This window comes from Pseudophryne corroboree, chromosome 6, assembly GCF_028390025.1.
Source record: "Pseudophryne corroboree isolate aPseCor3 chromosome 6, aPseCor3.hap2, whole genome shotgun sequence".
Lineage (NCBI taxonomy): Eukaryota > Metazoa > Chordata > Amphibia > Anura > Myobatrachidae > Pseudophryne > Pseudophryne corroboree.
Genome location: NC_086449.1, coordinates 92,885,132 through 92,903,375, shown reverse-complemented (window position 1 = coordinate 92,903,375; position 18,244 = coordinate 92,885,132). Strand labels below are relative to the sequence as shown.

General features: G+C 37.0%; 27 non-coding genes across 27 annotated transcripts; 17 read left to right on the top strand and 10 right to left on the bottom strand.

The window, feature by feature from the left end:
* The first annotated feature begins 687 nt into the window (after positions 1–687).
* On the top strand, positions 688–760 carry TRNAM-CAU (transfer RNA methionine (anticodon CAU)). The gene has a single exon. It is a non-coding gene; the product is annotated as a tRNA-Met (tRNA).
* Positions 761–1,723: 963 nt separating this feature from the next.
* TRNAM-CAU (transfer RNA methionine (anticodon CAU)) lies at positions 1,724–1,796 on the top strand. The gene has a single exon. It is a non-coding gene; the product is annotated as a tRNA-Met (tRNA).
* A 963-nt stretch (positions 1,797–2,759) lies between these two features.
* On the top strand, positions 2,760–2,832 carry TRNAM-CAU (transfer RNA methionine (anticodon CAU)). The gene has a single exon. It is a non-coding gene; the product is annotated as a tRNA-Met (tRNA).
* A 776-nt stretch (positions 2,833–3,608) lies between these two features.
* TRNAE-UUC (transfer RNA glutamic acid (anticodon UUC)) lies at positions 3,609–3,680 on the bottom strand. The gene has a single exon. It is a non-coding gene; the product is annotated as a tRNA-Glu (tRNA).
* Positions 3,681–3,794: 114 nt separating this feature from the next.
* On the top strand, positions 3,795–3,867 carry TRNAM-CAU (transfer RNA methionine (anticodon CAU)). The gene has a single exon. It is a non-coding gene; the product is annotated as a tRNA-Met (tRNA).
* A 964-nt stretch (positions 3,868–4,831) lies between these two features.
* TRNAM-CAU (transfer RNA methionine (anticodon CAU)) lies at positions 4,832–4,904 on the top strand. The gene has a single exon. It is a non-coding gene; the product is annotated as a tRNA-Met (tRNA).
* A 777-nt stretch (positions 4,905–5,681) lies between these two features.
* On the bottom strand, positions 5,682–5,753 carry TRNAE-UUC (transfer RNA glutamic acid (anticodon UUC)). The gene has a single exon. It is a non-coding gene; the product is annotated as a tRNA-Glu (tRNA).
* A 114-nt stretch (positions 5,754–5,867) lies between these two features.
* TRNAM-CAU (transfer RNA methionine (anticodon CAU)) lies at positions 5,868–5,940 on the top strand. Its single transcript has one exon. It is a non-coding gene; the product is annotated as a tRNA-Met (tRNA).
* A 776-nt stretch (positions 5,941–6,716) lies between these two features.
* On the bottom strand, positions 6,717–6,788 carry TRNAE-UUC (transfer RNA glutamic acid (anticodon UUC)). The gene has a single exon. It is a non-coding gene; the product is annotated as a tRNA-Glu (tRNA).
* A 114-nt stretch (positions 6,789–6,902) lies between these two features.
* On the top strand, positions 6,903–6,975 carry TRNAM-CAU (transfer RNA methionine (anticodon CAU)). The gene has a single exon. It is a non-coding gene; the product is annotated as a tRNA-Met (tRNA).
* Positions 6,976–7,939: 964 nt separating this feature from the next.
* On the top strand, positions 7,940–8,012 carry TRNAM-CAU (transfer RNA methionine (anticodon CAU)). The gene has a single exon. It is a non-coding gene; the product is annotated as a tRNA-Met (tRNA).
* A 776-nt stretch (positions 8,013–8,788) lies between these two features.
* Positions 8,789–8,860, bottom strand: TRNAE-UUC (transfer RNA glutamic acid (anticodon UUC)). The gene has a single exon. It is a non-coding gene; the product is annotated as a tRNA-Glu (tRNA).
* Positions 8,861–8,974: 114 nt separating this feature from the next.
* TRNAM-CAU (transfer RNA methionine (anticodon CAU)) lies at positions 8,975–9,047 on the top strand. The gene has a single exon. It is a non-coding gene; the product is annotated as a tRNA-Met (tRNA).
* Positions 9,048–9,824: 777 nt separating this feature from the next.
* Positions 9,825–9,896, bottom strand: TRNAE-UUC (transfer RNA glutamic acid (anticodon UUC)). Its single transcript has one exon. It is a non-coding gene; the product is annotated as a tRNA-Glu (tRNA).
* Positions 9,897–10,010: 114 nt separating this feature from the next.
* TRNAM-CAU (transfer RNA methionine (anticodon CAU)) lies at positions 10,011–10,083 on the top strand. The gene has a single exon. It is a non-coding gene; the product is annotated as a tRNA-Met (tRNA).
* Positions 10,084–10,860: 777 nt separating this feature from the next.
* TRNAE-UUC (transfer RNA glutamic acid (anticodon UUC)) lies at positions 10,861–10,932 on the bottom strand. The gene has a single exon. It is a non-coding gene; the product is annotated as a tRNA-Glu (tRNA).
* Positions 10,933–11,046: 114 nt separating this feature from the next.
* On the top strand, positions 11,047–11,119 carry TRNAM-CAU (transfer RNA methionine (anticodon CAU)). Its single transcript has one exon. It is a non-coding gene; the product is annotated as a tRNA-Met (tRNA).
* A 962-nt stretch (positions 11,120–12,081) lies between these two features.
* TRNAM-CAU (transfer RNA methionine (anticodon CAU)) lies at positions 12,082–12,154 on the top strand. The gene has a single exon. It is a non-coding gene; the product is annotated as a tRNA-Met (tRNA).
* Positions 12,155–12,930: 776 nt separating this feature from the next.
* On the bottom strand, positions 12,931–13,002 carry TRNAE-UUC (transfer RNA glutamic acid (anticodon UUC)). Its single transcript has one exon. It is a non-coding gene; the product is annotated as a tRNA-Glu (tRNA).
* A 114-nt stretch (positions 13,003–13,116) lies between these two features.
* Positions 13,117–13,189, top strand: TRNAM-CAU (transfer RNA methionine (anticodon CAU)). The gene has a single exon. It is a non-coding gene; the product is annotated as a tRNA-Met (tRNA).
* A 963-nt stretch (positions 13,190–14,152) lies between these two features.
* Positions 14,153–14,225, top strand: TRNAM-CAU (transfer RNA methionine (anticodon CAU)). The gene has a single exon. It is a non-coding gene; the product is annotated as a tRNA-Met (tRNA).
* Positions 14,226–15,187: 962 nt separating this feature from the next.
* On the top strand, positions 15,188–15,260 carry TRNAM-CAU (transfer RNA methionine (anticodon CAU)). Its single transcript has one exon. It is a non-coding gene; the product is annotated as a tRNA-Met (tRNA).
* A 776-nt stretch (positions 15,261–16,036) lies between these two features.
* TRNAE-UUC (transfer RNA glutamic acid (anticodon UUC)) lies at positions 16,037–16,108 on the bottom strand. The gene has a single exon. It is a non-coding gene; the product is annotated as a tRNA-Glu (tRNA).
* A 114-nt stretch (positions 16,109–16,222) lies between these two features.
* On the top strand, positions 16,223–16,295 carry TRNAM-CAU (transfer RNA methionine (anticodon CAU)). The gene has a single exon. It is a non-coding gene; the product is annotated as a tRNA-Met (tRNA).
* Positions 16,296–17,071: 776 nt separating this feature from the next.
* TRNAE-UUC (transfer RNA glutamic acid (anticodon UUC)) lies at positions 17,072–17,143 on the bottom strand. Its single transcript has one exon. It is a non-coding gene; the product is annotated as a tRNA-Glu (tRNA).
* A 114-nt stretch (positions 17,144–17,257) lies between these two features.
* Positions 17,258–17,330, top strand: TRNAM-CAU (transfer RNA methionine (anticodon CAU)). The gene has a single exon. It is a non-coding gene; the product is annotated as a tRNA-Met (tRNA).
* A 777-nt stretch (positions 17,331–18,107) lies between these two features.
* Positions 18,108–18,179, bottom strand: TRNAE-UUC (transfer RNA glutamic acid (anticodon UUC)). The gene has a single exon. It is a non-coding gene; the product is annotated as a tRNA-Glu (tRNA).
* Between the last annotated feature and the right edge of the window lie 65 nt (positions 18,180–18,244).

The following is an 18,244-nucleotide window of genomic DNA, read 5'->3' as shown; positions in this document are numbered from 1 at the left end:
CCTCAGAACAGTGCATTGTAACTTGAGAGTTAAAACTCTGTTTCGTGTAAAGTTGCCAGAACACCTATCCGGATTGAAGGAATTTTCTCTTTATAACAGGAGTTAACATCTGTAAATTTGTTTTAACGCCAAAGGATTTTAGACCATAACTAATGGAAAAGGTGTTTTCAGATCACTTGACACATTTGTAACATTTTTTTATTTTATTTTTTATGCAGCTGGAATCAATGATGGAAAAGGGGAGCATAATGCATTGTTCTATTCTTTGTGATTTTTGTCCTCAGAGAGCCCATTTCTCACAGTTTCATAATACCTAGAAATTTTACCTGTGATAAGGCCAATGATAATGGCACAGCAGTTGCCCAAAACCTCATCACAATTAGTAGCAGTGGATCACGTCTGCAATTGGAACCACATCAGACACAAGGAAACATCTGGCTACAACTATTAGTTTTTGTTCCTCTGCTTTTGAATCTGTTTAGAAACAACAATAAGATTCCATTCCCATACCGGGAGTCGAACACGGGCCGCCTGGGTGAAAACCAGGAATACTTACCGCTAGACCATATGGGAAGCTGAAGTTAATCTCCTTCAAAGTTTCATACAAGGAAAACATTTTTACTGATATCGGAAATTTGTTAAACCAAAATGCCTCACCTTTTCTAATCCAAATCTAAGGCTACAGTTGCCTTGTTAGCGCAGTTGGTAGCGCGTCAGTCTCATAATCTGAAGGTCGTGAGTTCAAGCCTCACACAGGGCATTTTTATTGGTGTCTGTTTTGGGAGCATGGCATTACAATATGAGAGATGCAGTCCTGTTTCTAACAAACTAGACTGATAGCATCAAAATGTTACCTTTCAGAAAGAGTTGTGTCATCTGTTTATAATTGCAGATAAGCTTTAATAATTCACCTGACCTATAAAAGATTTCAGACCAGCAATAAAAGAAAAGATGTCAAATAACTCATCCAAGATGTACCCCATTTAGGGGAAAACAAGCATAAAGCATTTTTCATTCTCTTTGTCATGACTGTAGTCCTCAGAACAGTGTATTGGAACTTGAGAGTTAAAACTCTGTTTCTTGTAAAGTTGCCAGAACACCTATCCGGATTGAAGGAATTTTCTCTTTATAACAGGACTTAACATCTGTAAATTTGTTTTAACGCCAAAGGATTTTAGACCATAACTAATGGAAAAGGTGTTTTCAGATCACTTGACACATTTGTAACATTTTTTTATTTTATTTTTCATGCAGCTGGAATCAATGATTGAAAAGGGGAGCATAATGCATTGTTCTATTCTTTGTGATTTTTGTCCTCAGAGAGCCCATTTCTCACAGTTTCATGATACCTGGAAATTTTACCTTTGATAAGGCCAATGATAATGGCACAGCAGTTGCCCAAAACCTTGTCACAATTAGTAGCAGTGGATCACGTCTGCAATTGGAACCACATCAGACACAAGGAAACATCTGGCTACAACTATTAGTTTTTGTTCCTCTGCTTTTGAATCTGTTTAGAAACAACAATAAGATTCCATTCCCATACCGAGAGTCGAACACAAGCCGCCTGGGTGAAAACCAGGAATCCTTACCGCTAGACCATATGGGAAGCTGAAATAAATCTCCTTCAAAGTTTCATACAAGGAAAACATTTTTACTGATATCGGAAATTTGTTAAACCAAAATGCCTCACCTTTTCTAATCCAAATCTAAGGCTACAGTTGCCTTGTTAGCGCAGTTGGTAGCGCGTCAGTCTCATAATCTGAAGGCCGTGAGTTCAAGCCTCACACAGGGCATTTTTATTGATGTCTGTTTTGGGAGCATGGCATTACAATATGAGAGATGCAGTCCTGTTTCTAACAAACTAGACTGATTGCATCAAAATGTTACCTTTCAGAAAGAGTTGTGTCATCTGTTTATAATTGCAGATAAGCTTTAATAATTCACCTGACCTATAAAAGATTTCAGACCAGCAATAAAAGAAAAGATGTCAAATAACTCATCCAAGATGTACCCCATTTAGGGGAAAACAAGCATAAAGCATTTTTCATTCTCTTTGTCATGACTGTAGTCCTCAGAACAGTGTATTGGAACTTGAGAGTTAAAACTATGTTTCTTGTAAAGTTGCCAGAACACCTATCCGGATTGAAGGAATTTTCTCTTTATAACTGGACTTAACATCTGTAAATTTGTTTTAACGCCAAAGGATTTTAGACCATAACTAATGGAAAAGGTGTTTTCAGATCACTTGACACATTTGTAACATTTTTTTATTTTATTTTTCATGCAGCTGGAATCAATAATGGAAAAGGGGAGCATAATGCATTGTTCTATTCTTTGTGATTTTTGTCCTCAGAGAGCCCATTTCTCACAGTTTCATGATACCTGGAAATTTTACCTTTGATAAGGCCAATGATAATGGCACAGCAGTTGCCCAAAACCTTGTCACAATTAGTAGCAGTGGATCACGTCTGCAATTGGAACCACATCAGACACAAGGAAACATCTGGCTACAACTATTAGTTTTTGTTCCTCTGCTTTTGAATCTGTTTAGAAACAACAATAAGATTCCATTCCCATACCGGGAGTCGAACACAAGCCGCCTGGGTGAAAACCAGGAATACTTACCGCTAGACCATATGGGAAGCTGAAATAAATCTCCTTCAAAGTTTCATACAAGGAAAACATTTTTACTGATATAGGAAATTTGTTAATCCAAAATGCCTCACCTTTTCTAATCCAAAAATAAGCCTACAGTTGCCTAGTTAGCGCAGTTGGTAGCGCGTCAGTCTCATAATCTGAAGGTCGTGAGTTCAAGCCTCACACAGGGCATTTTTATTGATGTCTATTTTGGGAGCATGGCATTGCAATATGAGAGATGCAGTCCTGTTTCTAACAAACTAGACTGATAGCATCAAAATGTTACTTTTCAGAAAGAGTTGTGTCATCTGTTTATAATTGCAGATAAGCTTTAATAATTCACCTGACCTATAAAAGATTTCAGACCAGCAATAAAAGAAAAGATGTCAAATAACTCATCCAAGATGTACCCATTTAGGGGAAAAAAAGCATAAAGCATTTTTCATTCTATTTGTCATGACTGTTGTCCTCAGAACAGTGCATTGTAACTTGAGAGTTAAAACTCCGTTTCTTGTAAAGTTGCCAGAACACCTATCTGGATTGAAGGAATTTTCTCTTTATAACAGGAGTTAACATCTGTAAATTTGTTTTAACGCCAAAGGATTTTAGACCATAACTAATGGAAAAGGTGTTTTCAGATCACTTGACACATTTGTAACATTTTTTTATTTTATTTTTCATGCAGCTGGAATCAATGATGGAAAAGGGGAGCATAATGCATTGTTCTATTCTTTGTGATTTTTGTCCTCAGAGAGCCCATTTCTCACAGTTTCATAATACCTAGAAATTTTACCTGTGATAAGGCCAATAATAATGGCACAGCAGTTGCCCAAAACCTCATCACAATTAGTAGCAGTGGATCACGTCTGCAATTGGAACCACATCAGACACAAGGAAACATCTGGCTACAACTATTAGTTTTTGTTCCTCTGCTTTTGAATCTGTTTAGAAACAACAATAAAATTCCATTCCCATACCGGGAGTCGAACCCGGGCCACCTGGGTGAAAACCAGGAATCCTTACCGCTAGACCATATGGGAAGCTGAAATAAATCTCCTTCAAAGTTTCATACAAGGAAAACATTTTTACTGATATCGGAAATTTGTTAAACCAAAATGCCTCACCTTTTCTAATCCAAATCTAAGGCTACAGTTGCCTTGTTAGCGCAGTTGGTAGCGCGTCAGTCTCATAATCTGAAGGTCGTGAGTTCAAGCCTCACACAGGGCATTTTTATTGATGTCTGTTTTGGGAGCATGGCATTACAATATGAGAGATGCAGTCCTGTTTCTAACAAACTAGACTGATTGCATCAAAATGTTACCTTTCAGAAAGAGTTGTGTCATCTGTTTATAATTGCAGATAAGCTTTAATAATTCACCTGACCTATAAAAGATTTCAGACCAGCAATAAAAGAAAAGATGTCAAATAACTCATCCAAGATGTACCCCATTTAGGGGAAAACAAGCATAAAGCATTTTTCATTCTATTTGTCATGACTGTAGTCCTCAGAACAGTGTTTTGGAACTTAAGAGTTAAAACTCTGTTTCTTGTAAAGTTGCCAGAACACCTATCCAGATTGAAGGAATTTTCCTTTTATAACAGGACTTAACATCTGTAAATTTGTTTTAACGCCAAAGGATTTTAGACCATAACTAATGGAAAAGGTGTTTTCAGATCACTTGACACATTTGTAACTTTTTTTTATTTTATTTTTCATGCAGCTGGAATCAATGATGGAAAAGGGGAGCATAATGCATTGTTCTATTCTTTGTGATTTTTTATCCTCAGAGAGCCCATTTCTCACAGTTTCATAATACCTGGAAATTTTACCGTTGATAAGGCCAATGATAATGGCACAGCAGTTGCCCAAAACCTTTTCACAATTAGTAGCAGTGGATCACGTCTGCAATTGGAACCACATCAGACACAAGGAAACATCTGGCTAAAACTATTAGTTTTTGTTCCTCTGCTTTTGAATCTGTTTAGAAACAACAATAAGATTCCATTCCCATACCGGGAGTCGAACACAAGCCGCCAGGGTGAAAACCAGGAATCCTTACCGCTAGACCATATGGGAAGCTGAAATAAATCTCCTTCAAAGTTTCATACAAGGAAAACATTTTTACTGATATAGGAAATTTGTTAATCCAAAATGCCTCACCTTTTCTAATCCAAAAATAAGCCTACAGTTGCCTTGTTAGCGCAGTTGGTAGCGCGTCAGTCTCATAATCTGAAGGTCGTGAGTTCAAGCCTCACACAGGGCATTTTTATTGATGTCTATTTTGGGAGCATGGCATTGCAATATGAGAGATGCAGTCCTGTTTCTAACAAACTAGACTGATAGCATCAAAATGTTACTTTTCAGAAAGAGTTGTGTCATCTGTTTATAATTGCAGATAAGCTTTAATAATTCACCTGACCTATAAAAGATTTCAGACCAGCAATAAAAGAAAAGATGTCAAATAACTCATCCAAGATCTACCCCATTTAGGGGAAAACAAGCATAAAGCATTTTTCATTCTATTTGTCATGACTGTAGTCCTCAGAACAGTGTATTGGAACTTAAGAGTTAAAACTCTGTTTCTTGTAAAGTTGCCAGAACACCTATCCGGATTGAAGGAATTTTCTTTTTATAACAGGACTTAACATCTGTAAATTTGTTTTAACGCCAAAGGATTTTAGACCATAACTAATGGAAAAGGTGTTTTCAGATCACTTGACACATTTGTAACTTTTTTTTATTTTATTTTTCATGCAGCTGGAATCAATGATGGAAAAGGGGAGCATAATGCATTGTTCTATTCTTTGTGATTTTTGTCCTCAGAGAGCCCATTTCTCACAGTTTCATAATACCTGGAAATTTTACCGTTGATAAGGCCAATGATAATGGCACAGCAGTTGCCCAAAACCTTTTCACAATTAGTAGCAGTGGATCACGTCTGCAATTGGAACCACATCAGACACAAGGAAACATCTGGCTACAACTATTAGTTTTTGTTCCTCTGCTTTTGAATCTGTTTAGAAACAACAATAAGATTCCATTCCCATACCGGGAGTCGAACCCGGGCCGCCTGGGAGAAAACCAGGAATCCTTACCGCTAGACCATATGGGAAGCTGAAATAAATCTCCTTCAAAGTTTCATACAAGGAAAACATTTTTACTGATATAGGAAATTTGTTAATCCAAAATGCCTCACCTTTTCTAATCCAAAAATAAGCCTACAGTTTCCTTGTTAGCGCAGTTGGTAGCGCGTCAGTCTCATAATCTGAAGGTCGTGAGTTCAAGCCTCACACAGGGCATTTTTATTGATGTCTGTTTTGGGAGCATGGCATTACAATATGAGAGATGCAGTCCTTTTTCTAACAAACTAGACTGATTGCATCAAAATGTTACCTTTCAGAAAGAGTTGTGTCATCTGTTTATAATTGCAGATAAGCTTTAATAATTCACCTGACCTATAAAAGATTTCAGACCAGCAATAAAAGAAAAGATGTCAAATAACTCATCCAAGATGTACCCCATTTAGGGGAAAACAAGCATAAAGCATTTTTCATTCTCTTTGTCATGACTGTAGTCCTCAGAACAGTGTATTGGAACTTGAGAGTTAAAACTCTGTTTCTTGTAAAGTTGCCAGACACCTATCCGGATTGAAGGAATTTTCTCTTTATAACAGGACTTAACATCTGTAAATTTGTTTTAACGCCAAAGGATTTTAGACCATAACTAATGGAAAAGGTGTTTTCAGATCACTTGACACATTTGTAACATTTTTTTATTTTATTTTTCATGCAGCTGGAATCAATGATGGAAAAGGGGAGCATAATGCATTGTTCTATTCTTTGTGATTTTTGTCCTCAGAGAGCCCATTTCTCACAGTTTCATAATACCTAGAAATTTTACCTGTGATAAGGCCAATAATAATGGCACAGCAGTTGCCCAAAACCTCATCACAATTAGTAGCAGTGGATCACGTCTGCAATTGGAACCACATCAGACACAAGGAAACATCTGGCTACAACTATTAGTTTTTGTTCCTCTGCTTTTGAATCTGTTTAGAAACAACAATAAAATTCCATTCCCATACCGGGAGTCGAACCCGGGCCACCTGGGTGAAAACCAGGAATCCTTACCGCTAGACCATATGGGAAGCTGAAATAAATCTCCTTCAAAGTTTCATACAAGGAAAACATTTTTACTGATATCGGAAATTTGTTAAACCAAAATGCCTCACCTTTTCTAATCCAAATCTAAGGCTACAGTTGCCTTGTTAGCGCAGTTGGTAGCGCGTCAGTCTCATAATCTGAAGGTCGTGAGTTCAAGCCTCACACAGGGCATTTTTATTGATGTCTGTTTTGGGAGCATGGCATTACAATATGAGAGATGCAGTCCTGTTTCTAACAAACTAGACTGATTGCATCAAAATGTTACCTTTCAGAAAGAGTTGTGTCATCTGTTTATAATTGCAGATAAGCTTTAATAATTCACCTGACCTATAAAAGATTTCAGACCAGCAATAAAAGAAAAGATGTCAAATAACTCATCCAAGATGTACCCCATTTAGGGGAAAACAAGCATAAAGCATTTTTCATTCTATTTGTCATGACTGTAGTCCTCAGAACAGTGTATTGGAACTTAAGAGTTAAAACTCTGTTTCTTGTAAAGTTGCCAGAACACCTATCCGGATTGAAGGAATTTTCCTTTTATAACAGGACTTAACATCTGTAAATTTGTTTTAACGCCAAAGGATTTTAGACCATAACTAATGGAAAAGGTGTTTTCAGATCACTTGACACATTTGTAACTTTTTTTTATTTTATTTTTCATGCAGCTGGAATCAATGATGGAAAAGGGGAGCATAATGCATTGTTCTATTCTTTGTGATTTTTTATCCTCAGAGAGCCCATTTCTCACAGTTTCATAATACCTGGAAATTTTACCGTTGATAAGGCCAATGATAATGGCACAGCAGTTGCCCAAAACCTTTTCACAATTAGTAGCAGTGGATCACGTCTGCAATTGGATTCACATCAGACACAAGGAAACATCTGGCTACAACTATTAGTTTTTGTTCCTCTGCTTTTGAATCTGTTTAGAAACAACAATAAGATTCCATTCCCATACCGGGAGTCGAACACAAGCCGCCTGGGTGAAAACCAGGAATCCTTACCGCTAGACCATATGGGAAGCTGAAATAAATCTCCTTCAAAGTTTCATACAAGGAAAACATTTTTACTGATATAGGAAATTTGTTAATCCAAAATGCCTCACCTTTTCTAATCCAAAAATAAGCCTACAGTTGCCTTGTTAGCGCAGTTGGTAGCGCGTCAGTCTCATAATCTGAAGGTCGTGAGTTCAAGCCTCACACAGGGCATTTTTATTGATGTCTATTTTGGGAGCATGGCATTGCAATATGAGAGATGCAGTCCTGTTTCTAACAAACTAGACTGATAGCATCAAAATGTTACTTTTCAGAAAGAGTTGTGTCATCTGTTTATAATTGCAGATAAGCTTTAATAATTCACCTGACCTATAAAAGATTTCAGACCAGCAATAAAAGAAAAGATGTCAAATAACTCATCCAAGATGTACCCATTTAGGGGAAAAAAAGCATAAAGCATTTTTCATTCTATTTGTCATGACTGTTGTCCTCAGAACAGTGCATTGTAACTTGAGAGTTAAAACTCCGTTTCTTGTAAAGTTGCCAGAACACCTATCTGGATTGAAGGAATTTTCTCTTTATAACAGGAGTTAACATCTGTAAATTTGTTTTAACGCCAAAGGATTTTAGACCATAACTAATGGAAAAGGTGTTTTCAGATCACTTGACACATTTGTAACATTTTTTTATTTTATTTTTCATGCAGCTGGAATCAATGATGGAAAAGGGGAGCATAATGCATTGTTCTATTCTTTGTGATTTTTGTCCTCAGAGAGCCCATTTCTCACAGTTTCATAATACCTGGAAATTTTACCTTTGATAAGGCCAATGATAATGGCACAGCAATTGCCCAAAACCTTGTCACAATTAGTAGCAGTGGATCACGTCTGCAATTGGAACCACATCAGACACAAGGAAACATCTGGCTACAACTATTAGTTTTTGTTCCTCTGCTTTTGAATCTGTTTAGAAACAACAATAAGATTCCATTCCCATACCGGGAGTCGAACCCGGGCCGCCTGGGTGAAAACCAGGAATCCTTACCGCTAGACCATATGGGAAGCTGAAATAAATCTCCTTCAAAGTTTCATACTAGGAAAACATTTTTACTGATATAGGAAATTTGTTAATCCAAAATGCCTCACCTTTTCTAATCCAAAAATAAGCCTACAGTTGCCTTGTTAGCGCAGTTGGTAGCGCGTCAGTCTCATAATCTGAAGGTCGTGAGTTCAAGCCTCACACAGGGCATTTTTATTGATGTCTGTTTTGGGAGCATGGCATTACAATATGAGAGATGCAGTCCTGTTTCTAACAAACTAGACTGATTGCATCAAAATGTTACCTTTCAGAAAGAGTTGTGTCATCTGTTTATAATTGCAGATAAGCTTTAATAATTCACCTGACCTATAAAAGATTTCAGACCAGCAATAAAAGAAAAGATGTCAAATAACTCATCCAAGATCTACCCCATTTAGGGGAAAACAAGCATAAAGCATTTTTCATTCTATTTGTCATGACTGTAGTCCTCAGAACAGTGTATTGGAACTTAAGAGTTAAAACTCTGTTTCTTGTAAAGTTGCCAGAACACCTATCCGGATTGAAGGAATTTTCTTTTTATAACAGGATTTAACATCTGTAAATTTGTTTTAACGCCAAAGGATTTTAGACCATAACTAATGGAAAAGGTGTTTTCAGATCACTTGACACATTTGTAACTTTTTTTTATTTTATTTTTCATGCAGCTGGAATCAATGATGGAAAAGGGGAGCATAATGCATTGTTCTATTCTTTGTGATTTTTGTCCTCAGAGAGCCCATTTCTCACAGTTTCATAATACCTGGAAATTTTACCGTTGATAAGGCCAATGATAATGGCACAGCAGTTGCCCAAAACCTTTTCACAATTAGTAGCAGTGGATCACGTCTGCAATTGGAACCACATCAGACACATGGAAACATCTGGCTACAACTATTAGTTTTTGTTCCTCTGCTTTTGAATCTGTTTAGAAACAACAATAAGATTCCATTCCCATACCGGGAGTCGAACCCGGGCCGCCTGGGAGAAAACCAGGAATCCTTACCGCTAGACCATATGGGAAGCTGAAATAAATCTCCTTCAAAGTTTCATACAAGGAAAACATTTTTACTGATATAGGAAATTTGTTAATCCAAAATGCCTCACCTTTTCTAATCCAAAAATAAGCCTACAGTTTCCTTGTTAGCGCAGTTGGTAGCGCGTCAGTCTCATAATCTGAAGGTCGTGAGTTCAAGCCTCACACAGGGCATTTTTATTGATGTCTGTTTTGGGAGCATGGCATTACAATATGAGAGATGCAGTCCTGTTTCTAACAAACTAGACTGATTGCATCAAAATGTTACCTTTCAGAAAGAGTTGTGTCATCTGTTTATAATTGCAGATAAGCTTTAATAATTCACCTGACCTATAAAAGATTTCAGACCAGCAATAAAAGAAAAGATGTCAAATAACTCATCCAAGATCTACCCCATTTAGGGGAAAACAAGCATAAAGCATTTTTCATTCTATTTGTCATGACTGTAGTCCTCAGAACAGTGTATTGGAACTTAAGAGTTAAAACTCTGTTTCTTGTAAAGTTGCCAGAACACCTATCCGGATTGAAGGAATTTTCTTTTTATAACAGGATTTAACATCTGTAAATTTGTTTTAACGCCAAAGGATTTTAGACCATAACTAATGGAAAAGGTGTTTTCAGATCACTTGACACATTTGTAACTTTTTTTTATTTTATTTTTCATGCAGCTGGAATCAATGATGGAAAAGGGGAGCATAATGCATTGTTCTATTCTTTGTGATTTTTGTCCTCAGAGAGCCCATTTCTCACAGTTTCATAATACCTGGAAATTTTACCGTTGATAAGGCCAATGATAATGGCACAGCAGTTGCCCAAAACCTTTTCACAATTAGTAGCAGTGGATCACGTCTGCAATTGGAACCACATCAGACACAAGGAAACATCTGGCTACAACTATTAGTTTTTGTTCCTCTGCTTTTGAATCTGTTTAGAAACAACAATAAGATTCCATTCCCATACCGGGAGTCGAACCCGGGCCGCCTGGGAGAAAACCAGGAATCCTTACCGCTAGACCATATGGGAAGCTGAAATAAATCTCCTTCAAAGTTTCATACAAGGAAAACATTTTTACTGATATAGGAAATTTGTTAATCCAAAATGCCTCACCTTTTCTAATCCAAAAATAAGCCTACAGTTTCCTTGTTAGCGCAGTTGGTAGCGCGTCAGTCTCATAATCTGAAGGTCGTGAGTTCAAGCCTCACACAGGGCATTTTTATTGATGTCTGTTTTGGGAGCATGGCATTACAATATGAGAGATGCAGTCCTGTTTCTAACAAACTAGACTGATTGCATCAAAATGTAACCTTTCAGAAAGAGTTGTGTCATCTGTTTATAATTGCAGATAAACTTTAATAATTCACCTGACCTATAAAAGATTTCAGACCAGCAATAAAAGAAAAGATGTCAAATAACTCATCCAAGATGTACCCCATTTAGGGGAAAACAAGCATAAAGCATTTTTCATTCTCTTTGTCATGACTGTAGTCCTCAGAACAGTGTATTGGAACTTGAGAGTTAAAACTCTGTTTCTTGTAAAGTTGCCAGACACCTATCCGGATTGAAGGAATTTTCTCTTTATAACAGGACTTAACATCTGTAAATTTGTTTTAACGCCAAAGGATTTTAGACCATAACTAATGGAAAAGGTGTTTTCAGATCACTTGACACATTTGTAACATTTTTTTATTTTATTTTTCATGCAGCTGGAATCAATGATGGAAAAGGGGAGCATAATGCATTGTTCTATTCTTTGTGATTTTTGTCCTCAGAGAGCCCATTTCTCACAGTTTCATGATACCTGGAAATTTTACCTTTGATAAGGCCAATGATAATGGCACAGCAGTTGCCCAAAACCTTGTCACAATTAGTAGCAGTGGATCACGTCTGCAATTGGAACCACATCAGACACAAGGAAACATCTGGCTACAACTATTAGTTTTTGTTCCTCTGCTTTTGAATCTGTTTAGAAACAACAATAAGATTCCATTCCCATACCGGGAGTCGAACACAAGCCGCCTGGGTGAAAACCAGGAATCCTTACCGCTAGACCATATGGGAAGCTGAAATAAATCTCCTTCAAAGTTTCATACAAGGAAAACATTTTTACTGATATAGGAAATTTGTTAATCCAAAATGCCTCACCTTTTCTAATCCAAAAATAAGCCTACAGTTGCCTAGTTAGCGCAGTTGGTAGCGCGTCAGTCTCATAATCTGAAGGTCGTGAGTTCAAGCCTCACACAGGGCATTTTTATTGATGTCTATTTTGGGAGCATGGCATTGCAATATGAGAGATGCAGTCCTGTTTCTAACAAACTAGACTGATAGCATCAAAATGTTACTTTTCAGAAAGAGTTGTGTCATCTGTTTATAATTGCAGATAAGCTTTAATAATTCACCTGACCTATAAAAGATTTCAGACCAGCAATAAAAGAAAAGATGTCAAATAACTCATCCAAGATGTACCCATTTAGGGGAAAAAAAGCATAAAGCATTTTTCATTCTATTTGTCATGACTGTTGTCCTCAGAACAGTGCATTGTAACTTGAGAGTTAAAACTCCGTTTCTTGTAAAGTTGACAGAACACCTATCCGGATTGAAGGAATTTTCTCTTTATAACAGGAGAAAACATCTGTAAATTTGTTTTAACGCCAAAGGATTTTAGACCATAACTAATGGAAAAGGTGTTTTCAGATCACTTGACACATTTGTAACATTTTTTTATTTTATTTTTCATGCAGCTGGAATCAATGATGGAAAAGGGGAGCATAATGCATTGTTCTATTCTTTGTGATTTTTGTCCTCAGAGAGCCCATTTCTCACAGTTTCATAATACCTGGAAATTTTACCTTTGATAAGGCCAATGATAATGGCACAGCAGTTGCCCAAAACCTTGTCACAATTAGTAGCAGTGGATCACGTCTGCAATTGGAACCACATCAGACACAAGGAAACATCTGGCTACAACTATTAGTTTTTGTTCCTCTGCTTTTGAATCTGTTTAGAAACAACAATAAGATTCCATTCCCATACCGGGAGTCGAACCCGGGCCGCCTGGGTGAAAACCAGGAATCCTTACCGCTAGACCATATGGGAAGCTGAAATAAATCTCCTTCAAAGTTTCATACAAGGAAAACATTTTTACTGATATAGGAAATTTGTTAATCCAAAATGCCTCACCTTTTCTAATCCAAAAATAAGCCTACAGTTGCCTTGTTAGCGCAGTTGGTAGTGCGTCAGTCTCATAATCTGAAGGTCGTGAGTTCAAGCCTCACACAGGGCATTTTTATTGATGTCTGTTTTGGGAGCATGGCATTACAATATGAGAGATGCAGTCCTGTTTCTAACAAACTAGACTGATTGCATCAAAATGTTACCTTTCAGAAAGAGTTGTGTCATCTGTTTATAATTGCAGATAAGCTTTAATAATTCACCTGACCTATAAAAGATTTCAGACCAGCAATAAAAGAAAAGATGTCAAATAACTCATCCAAGATCTACCCCATTTAGGGGAAAACAATCATAAAGCATTTTTCATTCTATTTGTCATGACTCTAGTCCTCAGAACAGTGTATTGGAACTTAAGAGTTAAAACTCTGTTTCTTGTAAAGTTGCCAGAACACCTATCCGGATTGAAGGAATTTTCTCTTTATAACAGGACTTAACATCTGTAAATTTGTTTTAACGCCAAAGGATTTTAGACCATAACTAATGGAAAAGGTGTTTTCAGATCACTTGACACATTTGTAACTTTTTTTTATTTTATTTTTCATGCAGCTGGAATCAATGATGGAAAAGGGGAGCATAATGCATTGTTCTATTCTTTGTGATTTTTGTCCTCAGAGAGCCCATTTCTCACAGTTTCATAATACCTGGAAATTTTACCGTTGATAAGGCCAATGATAATGGCACAGCAGTTGCCCAAAACCTTTTCACAATTAGTAGCAGTGGATCACGTCTGCAATTGGAACCACATCAGACACAAGGAAACATGTGGCTACAACTATTAGTTTTTGTTGCTCTGCTTTTGAATCTGTTTAGAAACAACAATAAGATTCCATTCCCATACCGGGAGTCGAACCCGGGCCGCTTGGGTGAAAACCAGGAATACTTACCGCTAGAACATATGGGAAGCTGAAATAAATCTCCTTCAAAGTTTCATACAAGGAAATCATTTTTACTGATATAGGAAATTTGTTAATCCAAAATGCCTCACCTTTTCTAATCCAAAAATAAGCCTACAGATGCCTTGTTAGCGCAGTTGGTAGCGCGTCAGTCTCATAATCTGAAGGTCGTGAGTTCAAGCCTCACACAGGGTGTTTTTATTGATGTCTATTTTGGGAGCATGGCATTGCAATATGAGAGATGCAGTCCTGTTTCTAACAAACTAGACTGATAGCATCAAAATGTTACCTTTCAGAAAGAGTTGTGTCATCTGTTTATAATTGCAGATAAGCTTTAATAATTCACCTGACCTATAAAAGATTTCAGACCAGCAATAAAAGAAAAGATGTCAAATAACTCATCCAAGATGTACCCAATTAGGGGAAAAAAAGCATAAAGCATTTTTCATTCTATTTGTCATGACTGTTGTCCTCAGAACAGTGCATTGTAACTTGAGAGTTAAAACTCTGTTTCTTGTAAAGTTGCCAGAACACCTATCCGGATTGAAGGAATTTTCTCTTTATAACAGGAGTTAACATCTGTAAATTTGTTTTAACGCCAAAGGATTTTAGACCATAACTAATGGAAAAGGTGTTTTCAGATCACTTGACACATTTGTAACATTTTTTTATTTAATTTTTTATGCAGCTGGAATCAATGATGGAAAAGGGGAGCATAATGCATTGTTCTATTCTTTGTGATTTTTGTCCTCAGAGAGCCCATTTCTCACAGTTTCATAATACCTAGAAATTTTACCTGTGATAAGGCCAATGATAATGGCACAGCAGTTGCCCAAAACCTCATCACAATTAGTAGCAGTGGATCACGTCTGCAATTGGAACCACATCAGACACAAGAAAACATCTGGCTACAACTATTAGTTTTTGTTCCTCTGCTTTTGAATCTGTTTAGAAACAACAATAAGATTCCATTCCCATACCGAGAGTCGAACCCGAGCCGCCTGGGTGAAAACCAGGAATTCTTACCGCTAGACCATATGGGAAGCTGAAGTAAATCTCCTTCAAAGTTTCATACAAGGAAAACATTTTTACTGATATAGGAAATTTGTTAATCCAAAATGCCTCACCTTTTCTAATCCAAAAATAAGCCTACAGTTGCCTAGTTAGCGCAGTTGGTAGAGCGTCAGTCTCATAATCTGAAGGTCGTGAGTTCAAGCCTCACACAGGGCATTTTTATTGATGTCTATTTTGGGAGCATGGCATTGCAATATGAGAGATGCAGTCCTGTTTCTAACAAACTAGACTGATAGCATCAAAATGTTACTTTTCAGAAAGAGTTGTGTCATCTGTTTATAATTGCAGATAAGCTTTAATAATTCACCTGACCTATAAAAGATTTCAGACCAGCAATAAAAGAAAAGATGTCAAATAACTCATCCAAGATGTACCCATTTAGGGGAAAAAAAGCATAAAGCATTTTTCATTCTATTTGTCATGACTGTTGTCCTCAGAACAGTGCATTGTAACTTGAGAGTTAAAACTCCGTTTCTTGTAAAGTTGCCAGAACACCTATCTGGATTGAAAGAATTTTCTCTTTATAACAGGAGTTAACATCTGTAAATTTGTTTTAACGCCAAAGGATTTTAGACCATAACTAATGGAAAAGGTGTTTTCAGATCACTTGACACATTTGTAACATTTTTTTATTTTATTTTTCATGCAGCTGGAATCAATGATGGAAAAGGGGAGCATAATGCATTGTTCTATTCTTTGTGATTTTTGTCCTCAGAGAGCCCATTTCTCACAGTTTCATAATACCTGGAAATTTTACCTTTGATAAGGCCAATGATAATGGCACAGCAGTTGCCCAAAACCTTGTCACAATTAGTAGCAGTGGATCACGTCTGCAATTGGAACCACATCAGACACAAGGAAACATCTGGCTACAACTATTAGTTTTTGTTCCTCTGCTTTTGAATCTGTTCAGAAACAACAATAAGATTCCATTCCCATACCGGGAGTCGAACCCGGGCCGCCTGGGTGAAAACCAGGAATCCTTACCGCTAGACCATATGGGAAGCTGAAATAAATCTCCTTCAAAGTTTCATACAAGGAAAACATTTTTACTGATATAGGAAATTTGTTAATCCAAAATGCCTCACCTTTTCTAATACAAAAATAAGCCTACAGTTGCCTTGTTAGCGCAGTTGGTAGCGCGTCAGTCTCATAATCTGAAGGTCGTGAGTTCAAGCCTCACACAGGGTGTTTTTATTGATGTCTATTTTGGGAGCATGGCATTGCAATATGAGAGATGCAGTCCTGTTTCTAACAAACTAGACTGATAGCATCAAAATGTTACCTTTCAGAAAGAGTTGTGTCATCTGTTTATAATTGCAGATAAGCTTTAATAATTCACCTGACCTATAAAAGATTTCAGACCAGCAATAAAAGAAAAGATGTCAAATAACTCATCCAAGATGTACCCAATTAGGGGAAAAAAAGCATAAAGCATTTTTCATTCTATTTGTCATGACTGTTGTCCTCAGAACAGTGCATTGTAACTTGAGAGTTAAAACTCTGTTTCTTGTAAAGTTGCCAGAACACCTATCCGGATTGAAGGAATTTTCTCTTTATAACAGGAGTTAACATCTGTAAATTTGTTTTAACGCCAAAGGATTTTAGACCATAACTAATGGAAAAGGTGTTTTCAGATCACTTGACACATTTGTAACATTTTTTTATTTTATTTTTTATGCAGCTGGAATCAATGATGGAAAAGGGGAGCATAATGCATTGTTCTATTCTTTGTGATTTTTGTCCTCAGAGAGCCCATTTCTCACAGTTTCATAATACCTAGAAATTTTACCTGTGATAAGGCCAATGATAATGGCACAGCAGTTGCCCAAAACCTCATCACAATTAGTAGCAGTGGATCACGTCTGCAATTGGAACCACATCAGACACAAGGAAACATCTGGCTACAACTATTAGTTTTTGTTCCTCTGCTTTTGAATCTGTTTAGAAACAACAATAAGATTCCATTCCCATACCGGGAGTCGAACCCGAGCCGCCTGGATGAAAACCAGGAATTCTTACCGCTAGACCATATGGGAAGCTGAAGTAAATATCCTTCAAAGTTTCATACAAGGAAAACATTTTTACTTATATAGGAAATTTGTTAAACCAAAATGCCTCACCTTTTCTAATCCAAATCTAAGGCTACAGTTGCCTTGTTAGCGCAGTTGGTAGCGCGTCAGTCTCATAATCTGAAGGTCGTGAGTTCAAGCCTCACACAGGGCATTTTTATTGATGTCTGTTTTGGGAGCATGGCATTACAATATGAGAGATGCAGTCCTGTTTCTAACAAACTAGACTGATTGCATCAAAATGTTACCTTTCAGAAAGATTTGTGTCATCTGTTTATAATTGCAGATAAACTTTAATAATTCACCTGACCTATAAAAGATTTCAGACCAGCAATAAAAGAAAAGATGTCAAATAACTCATCCAAGATGTACCCCATTTAGGGGAAAACAAGCATAAAGCATTTTTCATTCTATTTGTCATGACTGTAGTCCTCAGAAGAGTGTATTGGAACTTGAGAGTTAAAACTCTGTTTCTTGTAAAGTTGCCAGAACACCTATTCGGATTGAAGGAATTTTCTCTTTATAACAGGACTTAACATCTGTAAATTTGTTTTAACGCCAAAGGATTTTAGACCATAACTAATGGAAAAGGTGTTTTCAGATCACTTGACACATTTGTAACATTTTTTTATTTTATTTTTCATGCAGCTGGAATCAATGATGGAAAAGGGGAGCATAATGCATTGTTCTATTCTTTGTGATTTTTGTCCTCAGAGAGCCCATTTCTCACAGTTTCATAATACCTGGAAATTTTACCTTTGATAAGGCCAATGATAATGGCACAGCAATTGCCCAAAACCTTGTCACAATTAGTAGCAGTGGATCACGTCTGCAATTGGAACCACATCAGACACAAGGAAACATCTGGCTACAACTATTAGTTTTTGTTCCTCTGCTTTTGAATCTGTTTAGAAACAACAATAAGATTCCATTCCCATACCGGGAGTCGAACCCGGGCCGCCTGGGTGAAAACCAGGAATCCTTACCGCTAGACCATATGGGAAGCTGAAATAAATCTACTTCAAAGTTTCATACAAGGAAAACATTTTTACTGATATAGGAAATTTG